This window comes from Octopus bimaculoides, chromosome 26 (assembly GCF_001194135.2).
Source record: "Octopus bimaculoides isolate UCB-OBI-ISO-001 chromosome 26, ASM119413v2, whole genome shotgun sequence".
In the NCBI taxonomy this organism is placed as follows: Eukaryota; Metazoa; Mollusca; class Cephalopoda; order Octopoda; family Octopodidae; genus Octopus; species Octopus bimaculoides.
The window spans coordinates 12,543,981-12,550,895 of record NC_069006.1 but is presented as its reverse complement, the minus strand read 5'-3'; the positions used below and the strand labels follow the sequence as shown (position 1 = coordinate 12,550,895).

At 34.1% G+C, this 6,915-nt stretch overlaps 1 long non-coding RNA gene across 1 annotated transcript in view; it reads right to left on the bottom strand.

The window, feature by feature from the left end:
* Nucleotides 1-6,864, bottom strand: part of LOC128250906 (uncharacterized) — a 12,630-nt gene extending 5,766 nt beyond the window's left edge. The window contains exon 1 of the long non-coding RNA XR_008266843.1: nucleotides 2,265-6,864. This is a non-coding gene — a long non-coding RNA (uncharacterized LOC128250906). The remainder of the gene's footprint in view (nucleotides 1-2,264) is intronic.
* Nucleotides 6,865-6,915: the final 51 nt, after the last annotated feature.

Here is a 6,915-nt window from a genome sequence, read left to right as displayed (position 1 = left end):
CACACACACACAATGAAAGGCAAAACTGATCTTGATGGTGTTTGAATCTAAAACATAAAAGAGGCAGAACATACTGAAAAATATCTTTCCCATTATCTTAATAATAATAATAATAATAATAATAATAATAATAATAATAATAATAATCCTTTCTACTATAGGCACAAGGTCCGAAATTTTGGGGGAGCAGTATGCAACTGGTACTTAATTTATTGCTCCTGATAGGATGGAAAGTGAAGCTGACTTTGACAAAATTTGAATTCAGAATGTAGAAATCAGCAAAATGCTACCAAGTATTTTGTCTGGCATACTAACAATTCTGCCAGCTGCTACCTTCATAATTATTATTTCTAATGTAGGCACAAGGCCAGCAATTTTTGGGGAGGAAAGGATGACTGGCAAAGCTGACCTTGGTGAAATTTGAACTCAAAACATAAACAGCCAAGAGAAATGTCACTAATCATTTTGTTCAACTCACTAACAATTCTGCTATCTTGCTACTATAATAATAATAATAATAACAACAACAACAAGCCTTTCTACTACAGGCACAGGCCTGAAATTTTGTGGGAGTGGGATAGTTGAGTACATTGACCCTAGTACTCAGCTGGTATTTATTTTATTGACTCTGAAAGGATGAAAAGCAAAGTCAACCTTGGCTGGAATTGAACTCAGATTGTAAAGATAGCTGAAATGCTCTTAAGCATTTTGTCCAATGATTCTGCTAGCTTGCCACCTTGATGATGATAATAATAATAATAATCCTTTCTACTGGAAGCACAAGGCCTCAAATTTGGGGGAAGGGATCAAGTCGATTACATCGACCCTAGTGCATAACTGGTACGTAATTTATCAACCCTGAAAGGATGAAAGGCAAAGTGAACCTCGGCGGTATTTGAACTCGGAATGCAGTGACGGACGAAATACCACTAAGCACTTTACCTGGTGTGCTAACGATTCTGCCAGCTCACCACCATAATAATAATAATAATAATCTTTTCTGCTCGAGGCACAAGGCCTGAAATTTTGGGAGGGGGGTCAGTTAATTAGATTGGTCCCCAGTATGCAGCTGGTACTTAATTTATCAACTCCGAAAGAATGAAAGGCAAAGTTGACCTCAGCGGAATACTGCTAAGCATTTTGCCCAGCATGCTCACAATTCTGCCAGCTCGCTATAATGATAATAATAATAATTCTTTCTAATATAGGCACAAGGCCTGAAAGTTTGGGTGAAGGCGTTAATTGATACATTGGTCCCATTGCTCAATGATACTTATTTCATCGACTCCAAAAGGATGAAAGGCAAGGTTGAGCACAATGACATTTGAACTGGTGTGCTGACGATTCTCCTAGCTTACTGCCTTAATAATAATCTACTATAATAATACTCTTTAATAATACAGTATATGAATGAGAAAGGAAGGGGTGAATAGATGAATAAAGAAGGAAGGGGTGATTGCAAACTGGCAGTGGGAGCTTTCAACTCTGTGTGTGTGTATGTAAAAGGGAGGTATGTGAATGTGTGTGTGTGTGTGTGTGTGTGTGCAATGGAAGTGGGATGGTGAACATTCAATGCTGAAAAGAAAATCAAACAGCGTTTCGATTCTGTGTGAGTATGTATGTGTGTGCGTGTACAAGGGATATGTTAATGTTTGTATGCGTGAACCAGCGTTCTTTCAGTAACAAGCGATGATTGATAACATTGACAAGTGGATTAATTTGATTTACCATCCATATTTATAAATAAAATACTACAATTAACTGTCATTTTTAACAACATGGAGCCAGCTAGTAAGAAGACTAAAAAGAAATTACTTTCTTTATTGGTTGCAAGGGAAAAATGATTATAATTATAGTCATTACTTTTTAATTCTTGAGAAGTGTTTGTATGACTTAATAATAGTCATAGCGTTTATGCATAACGCAGTCGTCATTTTCGGTGTGAAAGTGTATCAGCACTGAAATAATTATATCGTAAGGAAGACCATATAAGCAAATTTTTAATATTATTTTTCATTAGATTTAAGTTGGCAAGCTGGCTAAATCATTAGAGTCCTGGACGAAATGCTGTGCAGTATTTTTTCCAGCTTGTTACTTGCTGAGTTCAAATCCCACTAAAGTCAGCTTTGCCCTCCATCGATGAATTAAAGTACCAGTCAAGTGCTGGGGATCGATGTAAATGATTTACCCCCACCCCCACGAAAACTGCTGGCCTTGTGCCAAAATTAGAAAGTATTATTTTCATTAGTATCAGACAAAAATACCTTTCTGTATTTCTTCTGGTTCTTACGATCTGAGTTTATAAGTTGAAATTCTGCTGAAGTCAGCATTGGCTTTCATCCAAGGTCAATAATGTATCTGTCAACTACTGGATCTCAATGTAATTATTGATTAATTATTAACCTCAACCTTCCACCGAAAAATAAATATGCAAGTTGTTGGTCTTCTACCTAATTAGAAGAAAAAAAAAAATTCTCATAAGTATGGGAGATAACTCTAGATATCTTTTGTTAATACTTAGCAAAACAGACTTAAATTTTTATCTTCTACTTGTTTCAGTCATTAGACTGCGGCCACGCTGGAGCATCGCCTTGAAGAATTTTAGTCAAATGAATCGATTCCAGTATTTTTGTTAAAAGCCTGGTACTTATTCTGTTAGTCTCTTTTGTCAAATCGTTAAGTTACAGGGACGTAAAAACCCCAACACCGGTTGTCAAGCAGTGGTCTCACACACACACACACACACGTTGAGATTCTTTCAGTTTCCATCGACCAAATCCATTCACAAGGCTTTGGTTAGCTTGAGACTATAGTAGAAAACTTACCTAAGGTGCCATGCAGTGGGACTGAAGCCCAAACCATGTGGTTGAGAAGTAAGGGTTCCCCCACCTTTAAGTCAGAAGAGAAAGCACTTCTCATGACCCCTTACAGAGCGTCCAGGAGTGGTGGGAGGGATGTAAGAAGGAAGATGTCCTGAGACCTGAACTTGATTCCTAAAGGCAGCCAAGTGTTAGGTGGTGGGACTAAATCTGCAAGGGATTCAGTCTACCTATCACATAGGTCATAACGGGATTTGAACTTGGAATCAAAAGCATTCCAGGCATGATCATCCTGTCTTTTATCTCGAACTATAGTATTTTATGTATCATTTCTTATTCAGGGTTAGGTATATCTATCTATCTATCTATCTATCTATCTATCTATCACTATATGTGTGTGTGTGTATATGCATGTATTATTTGTGTATGTATATTTGTGTATATACATATGTGTGCATATATGTATGTCTGTATTTATGTATGCTCTGTTTTCATTTATTAGAATTTTTCCTGCAAGAAAAAAAAAAAAAGACTGGTTTCCAACAAAAAACCAAAGCTCCATCACTGGAATTTGGATAACAACAACAACAAAAACATGTTACATGTTTACAAAAGTCTTGCATATTTTTACTGTTCCACTTACAAATTGTATTTGTAAAGTTTATTTTAGCCAATCTCTTTCTTGGCCTTAAAATCCTTGGTTTATCACTTAGACATATATTTGCACAACCAAGTGCACCAATCATAATTGGTATGAAGGTGAATTCATAATTATTTATGTATGTTTGCATGTTATCTATGCATGTTATCTATGCATGCATGCATGTACATAGGATGTATATTTCTCTGTGTGTCTGTGTATGTATATTCCTTTGTAGATATGTTAGAAATGTATCTGGGTATGTTTGAATGTATCTATTTGTGTATGTCTGTAGCTATGTATGTTTGTATATATTTATGTATGTATATTCATATGTATGTATGTCTTGATGTGCGCATGTATGTTCATATATATACTTGTACATTTGCATATTAGCATGTCTGTGTATGTAATGTTTGTGTGCGTATGTATGTATGTATGTATGTAGAGAAAATATTGTTCTTCATTGTCTCATTCAATACACACAACTATTCCTTCTTCCATGGACCTGAAACCAAACAATGACATATTTTTGTTTCACCATTTTCAAGAACAAAAAAAAAAAAAAAGCATTGGGCAGACACTTGACCTCTAGCATTGTTTCATTGACCTCAATGAATTCTGATGCATTATGGGTAATTCTCAGAAGTTGGTTACCCTGATAAATTTATAGACATTATTAAATCCTTTTATGTTGATATATGATTATATGTTGGAATGCTCAGACTAGTTTTCAGTCTGTGATGGAATAATATGGCTTCATCTTTGCAGTATATTTCACAATAGCTTTTTTTTCATCCCTTTCATAGAAGACTCTTAGAATATTTACATATGCTACCACACAACTGGTAATTTATTCAACCTCAGACAGCTTGATCCTTTAGTTACCATATTTCTATTGAAATATATTGCCTTTGTTTCAATTAATACTTGAAATAATAAAAGAATTTAGTAAAATAACTTTGTCGTTATTAATTTGGTGTTTGGGACAAAGTTAACATGAAACTTTGATGGAAAGTTTTAATCTAGATCACTTTAACCCTTTTGTTACCGTATTTCTGTCGAAAAACACAACCTTTGTTACAATTAATTTTGAAAATGATGAGGAATTTAGTGAAGTAACTGTCATTATTAATCTGGTGTTTGAAACACAAACTACCATGAAATTTTGATGGAAGCTTTTAATTTTGCTCACTTTAGAACATAAAATTCACATCAGAGAACGATCAGTGCTGTGAGGTAATTTTTTTACCAAAAGGGTTAATTCTAAATCACACTTTTGTTTCTTTGATGAGAGGCTTTCTTCTGTACTCTGTGATGATGATTCCAGTGTTATTACACACAGGGAAAAAGATCTTCAAACTCTTGTGGATGAAGTTTCATTGGCCTTTAGCATGTTACACCTCACAATAAATGTTAACAAAACTGTTCTTTATCAGCTCTGCTCCGAAAAGCTTTGTGTGGATCCAAAAAACAGTTATAATGTTAAAATGTATATTCCTTTATATGTTGAATGGGGATGTGAATTTTGCTGATGAAATTAGAAATAAAGTTTTTAAAAATCAACGTAACTTTTAGAAAATTACAATCCTTATTATTGTTTCAATATCAAAAAAACAATTGTAATATATGTTGTCTTTCTGTTGGTGATTTGAAGAGACATGTTTCTGAACTGTTTTCAATTGTCAGTTGTCTTTATCCTGCATTGCATTTAACTGAGAAGAAGAGACACTGAAGCAATAGCTGTGGTAAATGTTGCAGGTGATGAACTGGGTTAAAATGACTTCTTTATAAACTGAAGTTAACATACAAAGACTGTCTTAACATATGACAGTAAAATATGTATTTTTGTAACATGCATTTTGTCTTTTGTTGTATGGCTGTGAAATATGGACATTAGATTGAAAATATGTTAAACAGTTGGAGTGATTTCAGCAAAGGTGTGTTTGTCAAATTTTTGCATACATCTTAGAGAGATGAGGTGAGTGATGTTGATGTCTTGGTAAAAGCATATGGTGTAAGCATAGAAGTTCTCTTGTGACATAACAGACTGGGATGGACATGCCACAGAGTTTGGATGGAAGATGGAAGGATTCCAAAGCATTTCTTTGTGGAGAACTATGTTCTAGATAAAAAGACCTCTCTATAAACTGGACTTAAAATACAAACACTGCCTTAAATCTTATTTACAAAAATGCAATATTCATATGGGAAGTTGGAAAAGTATTGCAATTGAGAGGGCATCACAGAGAAAAAAATATTGAATGTATTCATGTATTTTGAAGAGAATTGCATTCAACACACAAATTTTAAATGAGATTTACAGGAAAAAAACTATTTCACATGTTCAACTTCTAACCAAGTTTGTCTTTCAAAGACTGGTTCTTTTAGACTCTCAAGAATGCATGAACCAAAACAAGCTAATAATGGTTTCAAATTTTGATAGGAAGCCAAAAATTTTAGGGGAGAGTGCAACTCAATAACACTGATCCCAGAGCTCAACTAGTACTTCATTTTATCAACCCCAAAAGGATAGAAAGCAAAGGTGATCTTGGTGGGATTTGAACCCAGGATATAAAGAGCCAGAAGAAATACTATTAAGCATTGTGTCTGTCATGCTAATAATTCTGCCAGCTCACTGCCTTAAACTAATAATAAATCATAACCACATAAGAGTTTATTTGTGCCAGTCATGTTCTAAATTGTGGTTTGAGGAGATGTATATCTGTACACAAGACAAATTGCTATGATTCTGCATTGCATTTAACTGAGAAGAGACATTTATGTAATAGTTGTAGTAAAAACTGCAGGTAATCAACTGGGCCATAAAGTCATTCACTTTGTGATCCTTTAACAAGCAATGGTCATTATCATTATTGAACTAACTTTCATTGTGTGTGTGTGTACATGTATTTATGTATGTTTCTTTGTTTCTATTTGAATCCTTCCTAAAAGAAAGGAGTTGATTTCTAACAAAGAAACAAAGCGCCATCACTGGAACTTAAATAACAACAATAAATGCTACAGGTTGAACTTTAGAAAAGTTTTGCATATTTTTACTGTTCCACTTAGAGGTTGTATTTGTAAACTGTGTGTTCGCTGGTCTCTTTGTTTGCCTGAAAATTCTAGCTTTTTCAAATTGTCATTTGAGTATTTACTAACATAACAAGTAAAACTAATAATTATTGGTATAAATATGAATTTATAATCAGGGAGGAGGAGTTTAAGGTTTTGAAGCAGTTGTTCATAAATGTTATCCGTCTCACTGATAATGGAAAGGATGTTCACATCTGCAGGGAAGTGACCCCAGTAACAATATCAAGCCTCCTGTTACATTTGCAGTTGGTAGAAGTTTAGTTGAAAATTTTCTACCAGTATTCTTTAGATATATATACGTATACATGTACGTGTGTGTGTGTATATATATATATATATATATATATATATATATATATA